The sequence below is a fragment of the Camelus ferus genome, chromosome 27, assembly GCF_009834535.1.
Source record: "Camelus ferus isolate YT-003-E chromosome 27, BCGSAC_Cfer_1.0, whole genome shotgun sequence".
Taxonomy (NCBI): domain Eukaryota; kingdom Metazoa; phylum Chordata; class Mammalia; order Artiodactyla; family Camelidae; genus Camelus; species Camelus ferus.
In genome coordinates, this window is record NC_045722.1 from 17,470,487 (window position 1) to 17,488,445 (window position 17,959).

Below are 17,959 nucleotides of genomic sequence, written 5' to 3' on the forward strand. Positions count from 1 at the left end.
TTTTTCCTCCTCTGGTCTCCTGTAACATTTCATCCATGTGTCTATCATAGAAATCAGAGCATGATATTTCCTTACACATGATATTTCCTCCCTGAGGCTATAAGCAATGCCTGTTTATTTTTTGCCTTTCTTTTCCCAGAATCTGAGATAGTCTAGCATGAACCAGTTATCTGATGAATGTTTTTTGAATGAAAGAAGAATGAATCCCCGTACCAACTGCATGTATATTAATGTGACTAGTACAAAAGTAGTCATTTTCAGCTTTTCTTAAATTTGTCTATGTTGTATATATTGCAAAAAGATATCTTTATACCATAAGCATAGTGATGACATGTCTGCTTCTGCCAAAAAAAAAAAAAAAAAAGATATAAAAAGGCTAGTTGAATGCTGTATAGCACATTACTGCCTCTAGGTAAAATTGTGGCACTGGTTCACTGCGGCCCCCTTCTGTTTTGCTGTCTCCATTAATCTGACTCCACTCCTCTCCTCTTGCCTCTGTCTGTCGCTGAACCAGATCACTGGAACCTGGTTTATTGTGAGAAAGACATGAACTCTTAAAAATCTATATGTAATCTACCGTAAGTGCTGTGTAGGGTTTATATTTATGGGAAGGCTCTCTAAGTATATTTTCATGATTTTGGAGACTAAGCAACTTTTGTACACAAGAAAAAAGAAGCATTTGCTTTCATGAATATATTTTCTCATGTAGGAGATAAGCCTTAATATTCAAAATAAAATCCTGTCTTCAGTTTACGATACTATTCTAAACAGTTGGACAATCTTTCTTTTTCCTTCCTCCAATAAAATGGCCAACTTATTTATTTATTTTTAAAAGCTTAATCATAGTTTCTTATGGTCCTGGTTATAAACGAAACACACGCACACAATAAAGAACAAAAAAAAAAATGCACAAGTTATCTAATTCAACTTTTTAATTGTTAAATTCCTGTCACTTATTTTGATGCCTACAGTTATATATTTTATTTTTTATTATTTAAACTTAAAAAAATGTATAGCTGTCATTCTAGTATTTTAAATGAAATTCTACAAATCTTATCTTTTTATATTTTAATAAATTGGATTTCTTGAACCTCTGCTTATTTTGTACATGAGACCCGTTAGGAAATACTATACGCTTAAAATAAGCAAAAAGCATGGACACTTTTTATTCAAAACAAGTGAATTTTGTGAAGATGGACTTAAAAGGGATTTATTCTTTCTTGTTACCTAAGCAAGAAAACTCTCAAGGGAAAATCTTTATCCTTGCTTTGTTTGATGTTTGATGAGTGTTTGACATAATATTTTTACATTTTCTTCTCTTGTAAAAATCTTAATTGACATTTCCATATAGGGCTAACCGTATTATTACTCATTCTAAATTCCTTTCTATGCTCTCATTCCTTAACCCAATGCCTCTTTTGGCATGGAAGGGTTAAAAAGGCCTGATTAAGCTGTAAATGGCTGACATTTTGCTATCGAGTGTGAATCTGCAGTTAAAACATTCGTGCAAATGAGTTTCAGTGTCTTTTTTAACACAGAGTGCCCCCGGTTGCTCTCTGGGTTGCTCTCTGTTCCTCCTCTTTCTTCTGTTTCCACACTTCATTATGTAAGGGGATAAATTGCAGTACTTTTTATTTCCCACTCTGTTCCAGCCCCACTGAGAATTAAGCTTCCAGAAGAGGCTCTCATTTTGATGCTAAAAGCCCCTGATATTTTGCCCGACCAACTAAAGGTGGAATTAAAAAGAAGCAAGTGGCTTATCTGTGAAGTGTTTCTACCTCATCTCTGTGCAGCCTGTAGCAGAAAAGCTGGAGAGGCAGACTCAGCCCAGCCCGGGGACCCTGTTAACAATCCCAGTGTCTGAGTGGCAGCTGGAAACAAGGCACTGACTGTTTGCCTGCTGCCCATTCTGACAGTATTAGGTAAAATAAAAGTCCTGTTCTCTGAGAAACTTTTCAATAAAACAATTCTCAGTCATTCACCAGTCAAAGGCGAAGAAGAAAGAGCCCCAGTGCCAAGTGCTGTAAACTAGCACATTGTCTTCAGACATTTTCTCACTATTCACAGCTGCAGGGGGAGAAGATGAGAAGGGAAAAGAAGAGGCAAGGGAAGGCATCTTTCCACAGAGATGTCTGCGCACAGCCAGGGAAGCCTCCAATCACATCCCGCACTTGAACTGTGCAATCTGTCCCCAGCTCTCCAGCCCTCCCTGCAGGTCTAATCCCACCTTTTGCTGCCTCAGCACCTTTTCGGTCCTCAACTCCCTTCATTTTATCTGGTAAGACATTGTAAATGTCTAGTCCATTTCCCTGTTGGAAGCATTCTAACTAATTCACAGTTTGGTTTTTTACAAATATTAGACTGCAATACATCTTGTGATTCAAGATGTTATTTTAAAAAGTCTAGCTGAATGCACCAACCTCATAATTTCCACACTGTGTTACTTTGATGTTGTCGATGGTGACATGACGTCCAGAAAAGCTAAGAAATTTGTGAAGTATCTAAAAACAATGATAAATAGACCATAGGCATTTGCCTTACTTATTGCTTTGTCTAAAGTTCTGTCTTGGTCAGGATGTGTTTGTCCACAGTGATGTCCAAGTGGCCAGGACCTTCCTGTTCCAAGAGGGAGCTGGATCACAGATGATGATCATAGTTAGATGATATAAAAGTTATAGATTTTCCCCAACGTCCCAGATCTGAGCTCCAAGTCTTACTTAGGCCCCATCAGGAACAGCTGGGGCTCCTCTCACCAACTCAGAACCTTGGGATCCTCTTTTGTAGTGGCCTGGAGCTAGTCTGTAACTGTGAGCTGGTTTTAAAACCAGTGGTAGCTTGAAATCAACCAGGGTGGAAGTAGTTATACCACAGAAATTGGCCAGAGCTCCAAATCAGGGCATTTATTTGTTTATTATTAATTTCTTCTCTCTCTCTCTTTTTTTTTTTTTTCCAGAGAGCTGGCTTACTAGCGCACTACTGCATAAAGCACACCGTTCTTGGGACAGGGCCACCAGGAAGACACCTGGGATTCTAGGGGTGAAAACGTATTTCTTCATCCCTGATATTAGCAAAATTTCCAGAAGTTCTTCCAAATTCTATGCTTTGCCTAAGCCTTGATCCAATGACGGATCCTGAGTTGTCACACAGCTGTCACATGAGTAGCCCACGTGACTCTGAACATGGCCTCCCAGCTGCCGGCTGTCGTATAATATCCCCCCAATTTTCCTGCCTACCAGGTTAACTGCAGCCCCAATCAAGATTAAAAATCCACTAAGTATCCCCACAGTGCAAAGAACATCACCCAAATACATTTTCCTGTCTTCATTTCTAGGCTAAGCACAAGAGACTTAAAACTGAACTACTCCCCATGGGATTAAGTACAAAGAGGGTTCAGTTCACTCAGTGGTTATTGAGTGACTATTATATACGGCATAATAAATACATACAAAATTATTTTTAAATGTCCAACAACTCTGGTGAGGAGGAGTACAGATGTTTAGTGAGTATTAATTAGGAGTATGAATGAAGTTTATACCACAATCAGCAAAACATTTTAAGATCCTTTTCAGATATTTTTTTCTAATTCCTGATTTTATGCCAAATGCCCAAACAAATCATTCTTACCTCCCCACTTTTTTTTTCCCCTTTCTCCATCATTCTGCATGTCTCCACACTCCCTGCCCCTGCCAAGGCCCCCCGCCTTTCCTCTGCTCCCCTATTGTTCCATCTAGATGTCTTCTTCTTTCACAATTTTGAGACAGGAGGGGAGGGTGCTGGGCACAGCCATTCAAGGAATGACATAGCAATTAATACCAAAATGGCTGAACATTCAACTCCCACGTGGCCTTGAGGATCAAGATGGTGGGTGATTTGACTTCTGGTAGACCTTGAGCTTCATTATATGCTCATTGTAATATATTAGCATGATAAATCACATGCCCACAGGCGCCATGACAGTTCCAAGGCTAACCACAAAAGGTCAAAGAGTGAGTGGTGGCCCAATTCCTGGGAGTCCCAGCCCCTTCCCCAGGGTAGTTGGAATGGTCCTCTTACTTGTAGGCGTGTGAAGCTGCTGAGCCCATAAAAACTGGCATCACCGTGTCTCATGGCCACTCTTGCTCCCTCATCTTCAAAGGTGGTCCACACTCCGTCTATGGAGTCTGTATCTGCTTTTACTTTAACCTGAGCACCCAACTCCTACACCTCGTGGCCTTTCACTAGCCTTCTGAAACAGCCTACACTCTATACAGGAGGTATCTCTCTAAGTAAATCTATCTTTACTCCACTGTGGCTCGCTCTTGAATTCTTTCCTGTTCAAAGCCGAAGATCCACACTTGGTGGGGCACGTCCCAGGGACTCAGCTGAGACCTGGGACACAGCCCTTCTCCTGCTCTACGTCCATCTTTCCTGTATCCCTTTCTGATCCAGCAACTTGCCCTCCCTAGGTTTCTCCAGGTGAGGAAGTATTGCATTGCACCGCTCAGCCCAAAGCCTACCGCTCATCAATTCAGATATAAGCCTTCCTTTTCGATAGCAGGAAAGTGAGTTATTATGAATACTTATGATTTTGTTTCTAGAAATACAATTTTTGTCTATGACTTTCTTACACATTCTGCCTTTTATTTTAATGCTATGTTACTCTTTCGTAACAGGATTACTACTTTATTGGGAGCCTATGCAACTAATATCCCATCTTTGTGGCATAATGGACTGACAACCTTTATGTATTGTATGCCTAATACATATCTGTTGAGTGGAAAGAATACAGAGGTGTCCCAAAAGCCAGGCACTTGTGTTGAGTCTATTAAACAAACTTTGTAATATTTACTCTGTACTTAACTAGGATCACTTTTCTAAGGATAACTATACTACACAGGACCCAACAAAAATGAGGTTAACTTTTTAACATTGAAAATAACACAATGTTCTTACAGTCAACGTACGTGGTATTATGCATATACATCCAATATAAGTAACACAGGAAAAAGAGAAAATATGACTGAAAAATGATTTACTGCAGGAGAAGCTCATAAGAAAAGGCAGTGTTATTGTGGGTTTGACTGGTTATGTGCGGGATGTTGTCCTAGTTAAGTGGCCGTGGCTCACATCTACTCTTTATCGGTTGAGTTGCTGTGAGATATTCACTAGAGGGAGCTTGTGTGAAAGAGCGATGCAGTTCGCACACCAGGAAGATTGATTGCATTCATTCAATCCCCGCAGCCTGAAAAATACTTCCTATTTATTTTATTCAGGAGCTTGTTGTAACATATCCCGCAGTTGCCTAGTCATTTTTTTCCACTAGTGAAAAGTCTAATTTCCTTTTCCATTTTTTATTCTTCTATGCAGTTCACTCAGTCCCCATAGTGGTCTAGCAGTCCACGGTATTGGCTGTCTTAGTTCTTACCTGGTTTTATCACCATTCTTTTTATCCCAGAGAATGGCCAATAAAGGAGTTAATCCAATTGAGGTGCCTGTCGGTTCCATGTTTGAGTGATAGAAGATTTTCCTGATTGTTCAACCACTATTTGAACAGTGAAAAAAACTGAGTTAACCCTTTTGTTTGTAATAAATCTGACATACCTCAGTTACCATTTTAAGAATATGTGTCATGGGTAGGGGGCCTATTTCCCACTGCTGGATTTTTCACTTTGATTTATCTTTCAGTCAGATTTTCAATGAGAGGAATTAGTACCCTTTAGCAAGAATTATTTACCATCTTACCAGTCAGCTCAAATCAAAATAGTAGACAGCAATCCAGATGTCAAACATTAAAGGTTTCATTTTGGTATATGTGTTTGCCTCACCGAAGTGTTTAAGACCCGTGTTGAAAGAGGATTTGCTGTGTGTGTATCCTGGGGTGTGGATATGTTCTGGGTGCACGCATGCCCATTAGAGGTCTTTGCCTTTCAGTTTCATAAACGGAATATCCATAAGCCAAAGTCAAAGTCACCAAAGACTGTTGGTAGGTTTTCCTGTTGTTTTTTTTTTTTCATGTCTTCCCCTAAGTTTCCAGCAGAAAGAACTCAATACTAGCATTATTATCACTCTTTAAAAAATTGTTTTGGAAGTTCAATTAGTTGCAAATGGCTTCAACATTCCCTGTACACCCCCACCCCCCCAAATTCTTTTCTGGGCAACATTAATGACGAGGTATGTCGGAGGTCTCAAAGACCAACCTCAGGCTTGACAAGTTTCCCGAAGAGCTCAGAGGACTTAGAAAAGTTGTTGCACTCATGGTTATAATTTATTACAACAAAAGTATACAGATCAAAGTCAGCAAAGGTGAAAGGCGCTGTCTTAGTCCGTCTGAGCTACTTTAACAAAATGCCACGGACTAAGTGGTTTATAAACAACAGAAATTTATTCCTCACGGCTCTACAGGCTGGAAGTTCAAGATCAGCATGGTGGAATGAGGGCCCTTTTTTGAGTGTGGAGTTCTCTTTGTATCCTCATGTGGAAGAAGGGTTAAGGAGTCTCTCTAAGGTATCTTTCATGAAGGCTCTGCCCTTGTGACCTGGTTATTTCTGAAAGACTCTACCTCCTAGTAGCATCCTATTGGAATTAGGATTTCAACATAGGAATTTGGAGACAGGAGGGCACAGGTATATAAGGCAGGGTCCAGGCGAAACCAGGTGCAAGGTTCTAGGTGTTTCTTCCCAGTGGAGCAAAAAACGTGCTTAATTCTCCCAGCAATGATGTGTGACAACACATGAAGTGTGGCCAACCAGAGAAGCTCATTCAAGCTCGGTGTCCAGAGTTTTTACTGGGGTCCAGTCACATGGGCAATGCAGTTCAGTGCCCACGTGACTGACCTCATTACTCAGACTCCAGCCCCATTAGGGCAAAATAGACCTTCATCATGAATCACAGCTTTAGAATAATCTAATCAGACAGTTACAGTATGGTCCAAGGCATCTCAGGCATCTAAACCACCCTTATCGTGTCTCAAGATCTCAGAGTTTATCTCTCTTGAGCCAGCCAAGGGTGAATCCTGAAGACAGTTCTCTCTTCGGAGTGTTGGGAAATTTGAGCAATCCAAGCCCACCGAGCTCATCTTTTCCTTCCCAAGAGTGTTACTTAACGTTGGCTTTCCTTGGCCAAATATTTAAGATGCACTGAGTTAAGTAATATTAAACAGCTTTCTCCACTGCTCTTAATATGCTAATAACCATTGAAGTATTCCAAGTGTATGAGTGTAAGTGTTTATCATCGCTAAATGGGTTTCAAAATATTTCCCTTCCCTTGAGATCTTATTTTAGGAAATGTTAGTCTAAATGACTCGTCACACTTGAGCAAAGTGTCTGTCTCATCAAAGAAAATGTTAGTTAAAAGGGCAAATGGAAAAACAAACAAGCACAAGAGTAATTGATAAAGGATCCAGTTAGGTATTTGTTACAAAGAATTGTACTTTTCTTAGTACCTGTTTTCTCTACCGTGTTTTAGTTGGTAACTTGCTTCCAAATATCTCACCAACCTTTAGAGTGTATTTTCAATCAACGTATTTTCTTGACCTTTGTCTCTTGTGTCATGAAGATGGATATTGGGTTAATACCGTATTTATCAGAATTACTCTCCATAAGTTTTGAGCTATTAAAAATATAGCAAGATGTCTTAGAAAAATCAGCAGTCCATGTTGATTGAACAAGAAATGAAGTCATCTTCTTGTCTCTGAACAACAGGTTTCCCACATTTTAACTCGCTGGTTATATTTGTAATGACCCAAATCCCTGTTAGTGTTGACGGAGCTACAGCTGGGCTATTAAAATTCATCTTATTGTAGTTGTTACTGCCATTCTTATTCTGTGAAATCTGCAGCAGAGAAAGCCACAAATGAGGAAAATGCGCAAGGTGAAAGGGAATTTGAAATTAGCAAACAGTCATTTGAAAACTTAGTTTAAAAAATCTTACGGTTCCATTAATGCAACGTGATGTAAAAAGACTCTCCCAAGCATTTTCTTCTCACATAAAATCATGCAGTGAACACATGGGTCTTACAGCGGCTGATGACAACAACATGTGGAAAAACTACATAGAAGCTAGTCCAGCTGAAAAGACATGGCTGTTCATCTCACCATACTATCTGCTACCTGCCCAACACCTGTAAACAGGTGTGCTTACAAGCTCCTGGACCAAGTTCACATAGTTACAGTTGGAAAAAAAAAATCTAGAAACAACATATTAAAATGAGTGTTGCATGGGTATTTATGGAACAAATACAATTTGAGATCTTCTCCTGGGAAATTAATATGGACTCTGGTCTATATTCACTTCCTAGGAATAGACATCCGATTTGTCCCTTCATGTGGCTGCATGTGCCTATCTGAGAACTAATGGTAGCTCTTCTAATAGAAAAAGAAAAATGTAATGTGAAAAAAACGAATTACTGAACTTTGGCTTTTGAAATATACCAGGCTTGGTTTACGGGTGGAGAGTCAAATGGCTCTTGCCGTAAGTTTAGGGAAATGCGGGGTTTTAGCACAGCAGCCTGAGGGTAGACCAAGGAGCGTTTCTGTAGGGCTAAGTGTTCCAGGGTGGTAGAGAAAAATCTAAGGGGGAAATAACTCAGTTGCTATATTCCCTGAGCGGCAAATGCCTTGGAGAACTTGAAGAGATCTAATATGCACAGTGAAGTTGCTTCTGGGTCCGTATTAAGCCAAAAGAGTCCGCTGTCATTTCTTGTCCTTCAAAAAGCCTGTTACACAAGAGAGCCTGTTGATAGTGGTGCTTGTGGGAATAAATGGAAAGACGCTATGCCTCTTTCAAGAGAAGTAGGGCCAGGAGGAAATGAGAGCCGTGATGGATCCGGGAAGCAGCTGCATTGTGGTCCTCACGTGGACCAGAGCTTGTGGCACTTGGGGCTGGGTTCTCCAGGAGGCAGAGGCTTTTGTAGCTCTCTCTACTTGTTGGAAGGATGCTGAGCTTACAATCACATGGGAGTCTTTTACCATAAATATTAGAAGAGTTGATATTTCCATCTTGTAGATGAGGAAAATGAGACTAAAGCAAGCTTACTGAATGAAGAGGCTGCATCTAGGATAGGTCTTGAGATACACTTCAAAGTTGGCGTATTTGTCCGAACCTCTACAATAATAAGGATGCTGCTCCCAAGAGTTTGAGAATGAATTCCTTATCCTCAACTCTCAGGTTTAGTGGAACATTTAAAATATATTAGTGCCAAATTATGAATTTCTTTTTTAAAAGCCCCCAAAGAAGGAGGAATTCAAGTATGATGTGGCTCATTGCATGAACCTGTCTGCACCCCAGGGTCCTATTTCTCAGTAAGTTTTTACTGCAATATTTTCAGTATATCCTGTTTTGTGAATCTGGAAAAAAGTAACTGGAGTTTGCTTTCTGCCTCACGAGCTTAGATGTGAAGCCCTTACCAGCTCCAAGTTGAACAAACACACACAAAAAGGTGCCTAATCCTCATGTGCCTTTAATTTTTTTTTTTAATTGAAGTATAGTCAGTAACAATGTGTCAGTTTCTGGTGTACAGCATAATGTCCCAGTCATGCATATATATATATGTGTGTGTATATATATATATATATATATATATTTGTTTGCATATTTTTTCATGAAAAGTTATTACAAGACCTTAAGTCTTTATATGCCTTTTTACTTGCAAAAGCTGAAGAGTTTGGTAATCACCCCAACTCTGGCACTAGGTGGAGAAACTTAGTGACATGTTGAGTGAAAAGCTACCCAGTGTTAATAACGGTTTTGAAAGAAATCAGGGAAGTTAATCATGTGTAGACACAGGGTTAAGAAGCAATGTAACAGACTATTAAGCTTAATATAGATATGTGATATAAGCATATGCAGACAGCCATTAGCATAAATTCATGTTACAGAAGAGCAGCACGGCATGCCGCTGGGTGGATTTATAACGTCTGCGAGGGGCAGGGTGGAGATCGATGGGAGAAGGAAGTGGGTCAGAGCATCCAGATACAGGTCCTGGATCAGGCTGATAAACCCCCTGCAAATTATAACCACATTATTTCTGAATGGTGTTATTGCTAACTCTTTATTCCACAGACATCAGATGAAGGGATAGGGAGCAGGGGAACCTCCCAGAGTTTCCAGTGCATTCTGCGTGAGAACTAGCCACCTCTCTTAGCAAGACCTGGCTTCCCTGAATGCTCACAGTCATTATTCTGCTGATGAAGAACATTTATAGACAGGAAAATAGAATATTCAGTTAACTTTTGGGGGGAAATTTCTATATCTCAATGTAATTCTAGAGATAGTTATATCTTGACATTCTTTCCTTTTTCATGACACATGATGATCTAAAAATTATGTATGACCATCAAGCAAACTTACTGCAAACATTCAGTGTTTAAAAATGTTATTCTGGGACTCTGCCCTTCAACTAACACAATGAAATCAGTTCTCTCTGTCAGTTTCAATCAAAATCTCCTTGCAAGGCTTTCTGAATTATTTCTGGGAATTCCCATTTTGGAGATGTTCTGCTTTTCTGGTTTATATGGAATAACAAATTGTTTTGTCCTTTAGGTGGTTCTGATATCAAAATCTGGAAAATGAAAAACACCTTCGAGAACAGAAGAAAACAGTTATCATCAATTATCATGACAGAAAAGTTTACTTGGATTGGGTCGCCATCGGTTTTTTGTTTTCTCTAATTTTTTGAATTGGGAATTGTCTGAGAAATTCTTTTGTATGCTGACGTGTTCTTAGACAAGCTGATCAGAATGAGAATAAATTGCTTGTAAAATTTTTGAAGGACTATCATCCTCCCATTTTTCTAGGAGAAAACAAACCTTTGGTTATCAGCCTTTCTTCCTCCCTCTTTCTTTTCTTTTCTTCTCTACTCTTCTCTTCTCTTTTCTTCCTTCCTTCCTTCCTTTCTTTCTTTCTTTCTTTCTTTCTTTCTTTCTTTCTTTCTTTCTTTCTTTCTTTCTTTCTATATATAGTGTTTTGTAATAGTCTATAATGGAAAAGAATCTGAAAAGAATATATATGTATATATCTGAATCATTTTGCTGTACACATGAAACTAACACAACATTGTAAATCAACTATACTTCAATAATAAATGTTGTTGTTAAATAAATAAAAATGCTTGATGAAGAGTGGAAGCCGTGAAGCTTTCTTGCTGCTACCACTAGTACATACAAGTCAAAATCTTAACCAATTTAAATGTTTCATTTAGAAATGAAAAAAACAGCCATTCTCTCTTCTAACTTTTCAGATATGGAGAAAGACATTGCAGAAACAATCAAGATTCTAGAAAAGATGTTGAGACTACTAAATTAATTGCATTTGAAATTTTAATAAAGGTATGGGGGAGCAGTCATACTAAGTTTATTCTAGCTCACTCCCTTGCCTTTGATTAACCACTTGGCACACACACACACACATACACACAGTTCCAATTGCAAAGCCATATTATACATAGCTTAAATATCTGCCACTGATTTTCCATTTAGTTCAAATTAGAGAATTTTTTTTTGCTTAAGTCTTTAGGCAAACACTGCTGTATTTATAACTTCTTTTGCCAAAAATCAATGAAAAACTCATGTTTAATGTTTATATATAAAAACTTTCCATAAATAGGTGAACTTGAACCTTCACCCTGAAGCCAATGCCACGTTCTCTCTGTACAGCTGCTCCTCACTTTAGAAGCTCCTCTCCATCCACACCTGAGACACCTTATCTTCCTTTTTGCTCTGGATTCCTTCTCTACTTGCAGTCAGAGAGGTAAAGATTTAAATGTTTCCTAGAATTGTGATTTGCTTTGCCTTTTTGATTCTTAGGGAAAAAGTGGACATAAGGAAAAGATACAAGGTATTACTGAACTAGGAACAGACTCACAGACATAGAAATTCATCAAGCATTTTTAATTTAAAGTTTGCAAATGGATCCTTTCCTCCTTCAGTGATTGGCAGGACTGGAAATTGAGGATGAGAACCATTGGCTTCATGGTGCTACACCAGGCTCAAGGTAAGACAGTCAGAAAAGGGTTCATCAAAAGTAGGTTGTCAGTGATTTTGCTGCTTGGCTACCTCCTTCCAGGTTACTGTTGAAATTCACTTTCACTTTTCTAGCTTTCTTCTGGGCATCCTGGATTTTCTTAACACCTTTCACTGCTCCATGATGGTTTTCTTTTCCAAATAATAGTTATACTACATGCCTCTGACGACTAGGCAGCAACAGGACAAGGAGAAACAATGAACATTGTCTTTAGTTGGTAATTGGAGTGTCTATCTTTTCTTAAATGAAATATCTTCAAGGTAAATGTGAAATATGTAAATCTTAAAAGTCATTGAGAACACAGCTGTCCCCTCTAACCTTGACAATGAGAAGTATTAGTTAGAGTCCTCAGGCTGCCGTAGACCATGGATGAGGCTAGTGGCAACCCTTAAGAAGAGCATAGAAACTCTCTGATCTCAAGTTCTGACATCCTTGTTCCAGTCCATTCCCCGGAGTCCTACAAGTGTATTATGGGAAATGTAATAAGAACATGATCTAAGAGGTTTAGAAGAAATTCGTTCCAGGCAGGACCACACCACAGTTTGCCACCAGGCCCCTGGCCACTTTTAATTAGCTCTTGAAAAGGAGAATCCTTAATTCCCTTTAAGGAGAAAACCAAGGCAAGGAACATTTGTTCCCTGGTGGGGTCGCAATGAAGGACACGGTCTGTAATCCTGAGGAAGAGTTGAAACATCATTTAACCCATTGACTGTAGGCTGAATTATAAGGGCAGCAGCAAGCTTGTTGAAGTCCACAGCACCACGGTGATGTAATCAAGTCGTGTATGGCCCTACCTCATATATATATATACATATAAGTCATTCAGTTTGGGTGGATGAAAGAAGAGAAGGAAGAAGAAAAGAAGGAGGAAGAGAGACTGAGAGAAAGGAGAGAGAGAGAATCTCTCCTATATTAAAAAAAATAGCAATCGCCCATGGACTGAATTGGATTTTTGAAGCTTTTACTGTAATGTCAAACAGCAACATGGGTGACTTGCATTGATCTGACATACAGGATGAGTCTCCAGGAGACTCAGGGGCCAGTCCTGTGTCGCAAACTAGAGCATAATATGAGGTAGACAATCAGATCACAACCTGGGGATGCTTCTTTGCCAGGAAGATGTTGACACCCTTGAGGAAATCAGGGAAGAATAAGAGGAGTAAGGTAGTTGGTCAAACAAAAATAGTGCATTCAGTGACCCTCCAATCATAGAATACAACTCATAATAACGGAGTAACTATGGCCATAGTTGGGTGTAAACTGAACAGGTTGTTTTATAGAACATATCCCTTTTCCATCACTTATGGGAATTGCAATTAAAAAAAACAATTCCTTTGGTATTGTTGAAAATTATTTGCATGTTACAATTTAATCAAGTCCTGCCTGGGTCCCCCGCGGCCCCGCCATTAATGGGTTAAGTTAGATCACTAACGTGTGTTCCCTGACCCTGGAAAGCTTCATCAAATGTACTCATTACTGATTGAGCAAGAGAATGAATAGTTGTGAATTTCAGCGAAAGCGCTGATGGGATTGTGTGTAAGCCCTAACGTGGTCGAGGTATTTAAATTTTGATTTTTGTAATGGGCTCTGACATGTTTCATTTCCTCCGAGGGAACACTCGAGACCTCTGAAAGTAAATGTTGCTAAAAAGTCATCAAGGCAGAATATTAAAATGCCATCAAATGAAAATTTCACTAATGCAATCCGGCTAGAGTTCCAGGTACTGGAGCGAAAAGGGGAGTGTCAAAGGTCCCGGTTCTTTTAGTGAAACATGATTTGTTCCTCTTCACTGGCTGTTTCTCCAAATAAATTATTTAAAGTCTTATTTCTTCCTTCTCCTGGGTCTCTTAAAGTTCAGCTATACTGAGAGGTGACAGGAGAAGGGAGAAAAGGTAGTGCAGCTAAGAAATTCAGGGAAGGGGAATGTGATGGGTTTATCTTCACCTTTGAAACCTGTTTCTTTCATTCCCTGGGAAGTTGTCCAGGTGCCTGGTCCTATGAGAGGGCAAGGATCCTCAATGATCATTTTAAGGCGGAAACTGCCCTTACAAAACAAATTCAAAGTTTTAATGTTAGCAGTGTGTGAGGTTATCAAAGAATGTTCATTTGGTGACATGTGGAGGACATTAAAGTCAGGGGGAAGACACTAATATTTTCCTTAACAGTGTGATCCAAACATATTTGCCATTTTTTTTTAAATAACTAAGTTTCAGGCAACTTTTATCCTTATGGATTTGTGGCAGAGGGAAATTAAAGTTAAACTCTCTGGGTTTCTTCTATACAGATGGCCCTGAGTAAGAAATGAGTGGGCTTTATGAGATCGGTCATTCTTCTGGGTTTTATCAGCAATGTTTAATGAGTGTAGTGTTAGACAATAAATATTTTTCCTTGGTTGTTTATTTTCTGATACATGTATTTGCTTTCTAAGATAATGACTTGTATTGGCTATTTCTTGGAAATGGAGAGAGAAACATGGATTTCCCTAAACTGCATTTATGACAGAGTTTTCTTCAGGTGTAAGGAATTCTATTCACTTATCTTTGGGCTTATGTTCCTACTGAACCTAGAATTTCCTTATTTATCCTGCCGGCTGGCAGGGTTTGTGCTGACCAACATCTGGTCTTCTATTATCTCAGCTTGACACCTTCAGTACTGTCCATCTAACCCACGAGGACAAATAAATTACTTTATTGAACCTGTTGTGTGAAATAGCAGGTTTGCCTGTGGGAATCAAATTTCTACTGTGTACTGGTGAAACAGCATAATTTTAAGTGTCCAGAATCAACTGTTACTGAACAAAAGTTCATGTGCCTGATGCACAGTGAGACCAAACAAACTGGAACGGAGTTCGGAGCAGAGAAAGGTTTATTGCAGGGCCGAGCAAGGAGAACAGGTGGCTCATGCTTGAAAAACGTGAATTCCCTGATGATTTGGGGGAGAAAGTATTTATAGACAAAATCTGGGGTGAGGGCAGCAGGGTGGTGCTCCAGGAATCTTGTGCTCAGCCTGAAGTTACCATCCGTGACCAGGGTGGGGGCCTTAGTTCCTGCTGAAGAACTCAAAAATATTGAGTATATTTCCTGAGGAGGAGCCAGGACCCCGCCCCAAACAGTTTCTCAACTGTTTTTCTCTTGTCTCTGCACTCCCTCCCTTCGTTGATTAGCAAATGTTTGAATCTGCCCTTTGGAACCCAGGGAAGATCAAGGAGGCTGAATGAAGCCTATTTGCTATAAAAAGAGAAATGAGGGACAGAAGGGATTTGTACCAGGAAAGACCCCACAGGGTCCTGCTCTGTTTCACAATCATCGGCATCCCCCAAGGCTAGGATCTTGAGTTGCTTTGCCATTTCTGTTGGAAAATGAGCCTTTAGCAATGCACGTTTTACACCAAAAGATGATGCGTTTTCATAGTCAGGAGTGTAATCTCTGGCCTCAGGTGGTCTGGATGTACTTCTCAGTTTGTTTATTTTTAACTGCGGGACCCTCAGTAAGAGGGTGAATCTCTGAGTCTCATGTCCTATAAAATGGTAGTGATAGCCCTTACCTCACTGGTTTGTTGTGAGAATTAAATGAGATACATATAAAATGCTTAGCACAGTAGTGGATACATATGTAAGCAGTGGCTATGTACATAACGGTAAATGTCAACTTTTAGAAGAATAGCTGAAGACAAAAATGTCAGAAGTCATGTTTTGCATTTCTGGGAAGGTCTATTTAAAATTCCAAGTCAAGATCTCAACTAAATTTTTGCAATCCCAAAGCCATGGCTTTCACTGGAGAAAAGAAAGTAATTTCCGGGGAAATCGTTGGATGTAGGAAACCCATTCAGGATGACTTCAGAGGCACAATGGAAAAGGCAGAAGAATTTACAAGGCATCATGATTAATATTTTTGAAATGACACATTGCGGAAGAGGTCAGGTAGTCAAGACGGAGATAACAGATCTCTGATAGGCACCTCTCACTGTGTTTTCAGATAAGAGGACTTTATCTTTGAGATAATTGCTCAGGCAACTAAAGCATATAAATGACCAGTGTCACAATAGCCAGGCAAAACATCTTTCCCCTAATTTTTGAGAAAATTCTCTAAAAACTTCAGTCTGAAGTAATTTGCCAAACATGATATGGTTTTAAGAATCTCTGAGAAATCCTAAGACTGTTATCATGGTTAGAATCCACACATTTGCTACTTTAAAAATGGCTTTAACATAAAGCTGTCTCCTTGCATTGTATTTTTAAAGAACACCAAACATTTGTTTAATGATACCTGGTCAAATAATTGTATTAATTAGAAATAGTTTTAATAAGTACTTACTGAATACCTACCACATTCAAACACTGTTGCATTATCAAAGCTCAGGAAGATGTCTGCTTTGTGTTATTTGTGTTTGAGAGTAATTTGTAGAACTTCTAAAAATGACCTCTCTTGTCCACTCCTTAATAATTCAGACTGGTCATTGTTCCATAGCGAGGATTTGTTGCATGTATAGATCCATTTGGCACATATTAGGCACATTTATCACGTACGTACTTGTCAAAAAGCATGAAGATTTTTAAAATATTTACTTGAATTTCATGGTAGTCCATCTAGCAATTCTTTTCTAAATGGCTTTCAGAGAACATTTTCATTTCTCTAGTTAGATTCAAAATGCAAGAGAGAGAAGAGAGAAGTGAAGCAGTAGACATGGACTTTCCGGATCCTTCTGGTATCCAATCAAAAGACATAAAATACTGAATGTTGTCCCAGTAGTCACTGCTGAAGGTTCTTGAGGGCTCATTAAATACGACAAGACCAGGAAGAATTTTTTTATGTGTTTTTTTTTTTTTTTTTGCTTTTGTTTTTTGTTTTTGTGTGTGGGGGTGGGGGAGGGAGGTAATTAGGTTTACTTATTTATTTATTCTTAGCTGAATTATTGGGGATTGAACCCAGGACCTTATACATGATAGGCACACACTCTACCCTCCCACCAAGGGCTCATTAAATAAGATATCCTGTAAGAAGAAAGTGAGGACTGGTACCTCTAACTCAGTTACTTCTAGAGTCAGAATGTTTCTCAGGCCAAGACTTGATGGGAACCTGACTGTTGGTGTTAACATATCTAAAGAAAATCTGTCACTGAGGGGGTTGGTAGCCCTGACCGCCAGGGAAAAAGCAAGTTAGAGAATAATCTTTGGCTGTGATCTCTATGTGGTACAGAAGAGAGGGCACCCAGGCTCTTGAAAATGTGTCAAGACAGAGGCACCAGTATATCAAATTGTGTGACACCAGCCATTATGATCTAATAGCTAATTCCTCTTGTTCTAATCCCACAATCTCTAGGCAATTAACCCTCTGATTAAAGCTTCCTGTGTAAAACTGTCCACTAAGAGAGTGTATTCTAATTCTATTTGATAGTCATGAGTCTTTGTCGGAATTTACAAATTGGCTTTCTGGTTTTATCTATCAGTCCTTTATGCATTTGTTTATCATAACTTAGTACCCTGGAGTCCAGTCACTGCTGAGCATGCTAAGAAAATTGAAATGTCATGACTGTAAAGCTAACACTATGACTTAGAACTGGGTAGTCCTATTAAAATACTATAACTGATTGCAACCCAGCTACTGTCCCTCTGAACCAATAAGTGAAATGAATTCTCTGATATTTCTCATTTATAGGATAGAATATCACATTGCTGAATAGACAGCATCAAACAGCAATGTCCACTAGTTATTAATCCCAATTAGTATATAAATAGTACAAAGGATAAACTTTGGCCTTAATTTTTGTACCATTATTATTATTTTTGTTAAGCACAGGAATTTGGGCAGTTAAGTTTTATATGTATATATATGGAAAGAGAGAGATTTTTGTGGCAGTGAATTAAAAAAAACCCTGAGAATTCATTTCAGTGTCCTGATATTCTGGCTCTTGCTGAGAACTGAAAGAAAGAGTTTGCTGAACAGTATTTTTAAAAGGAGTATCT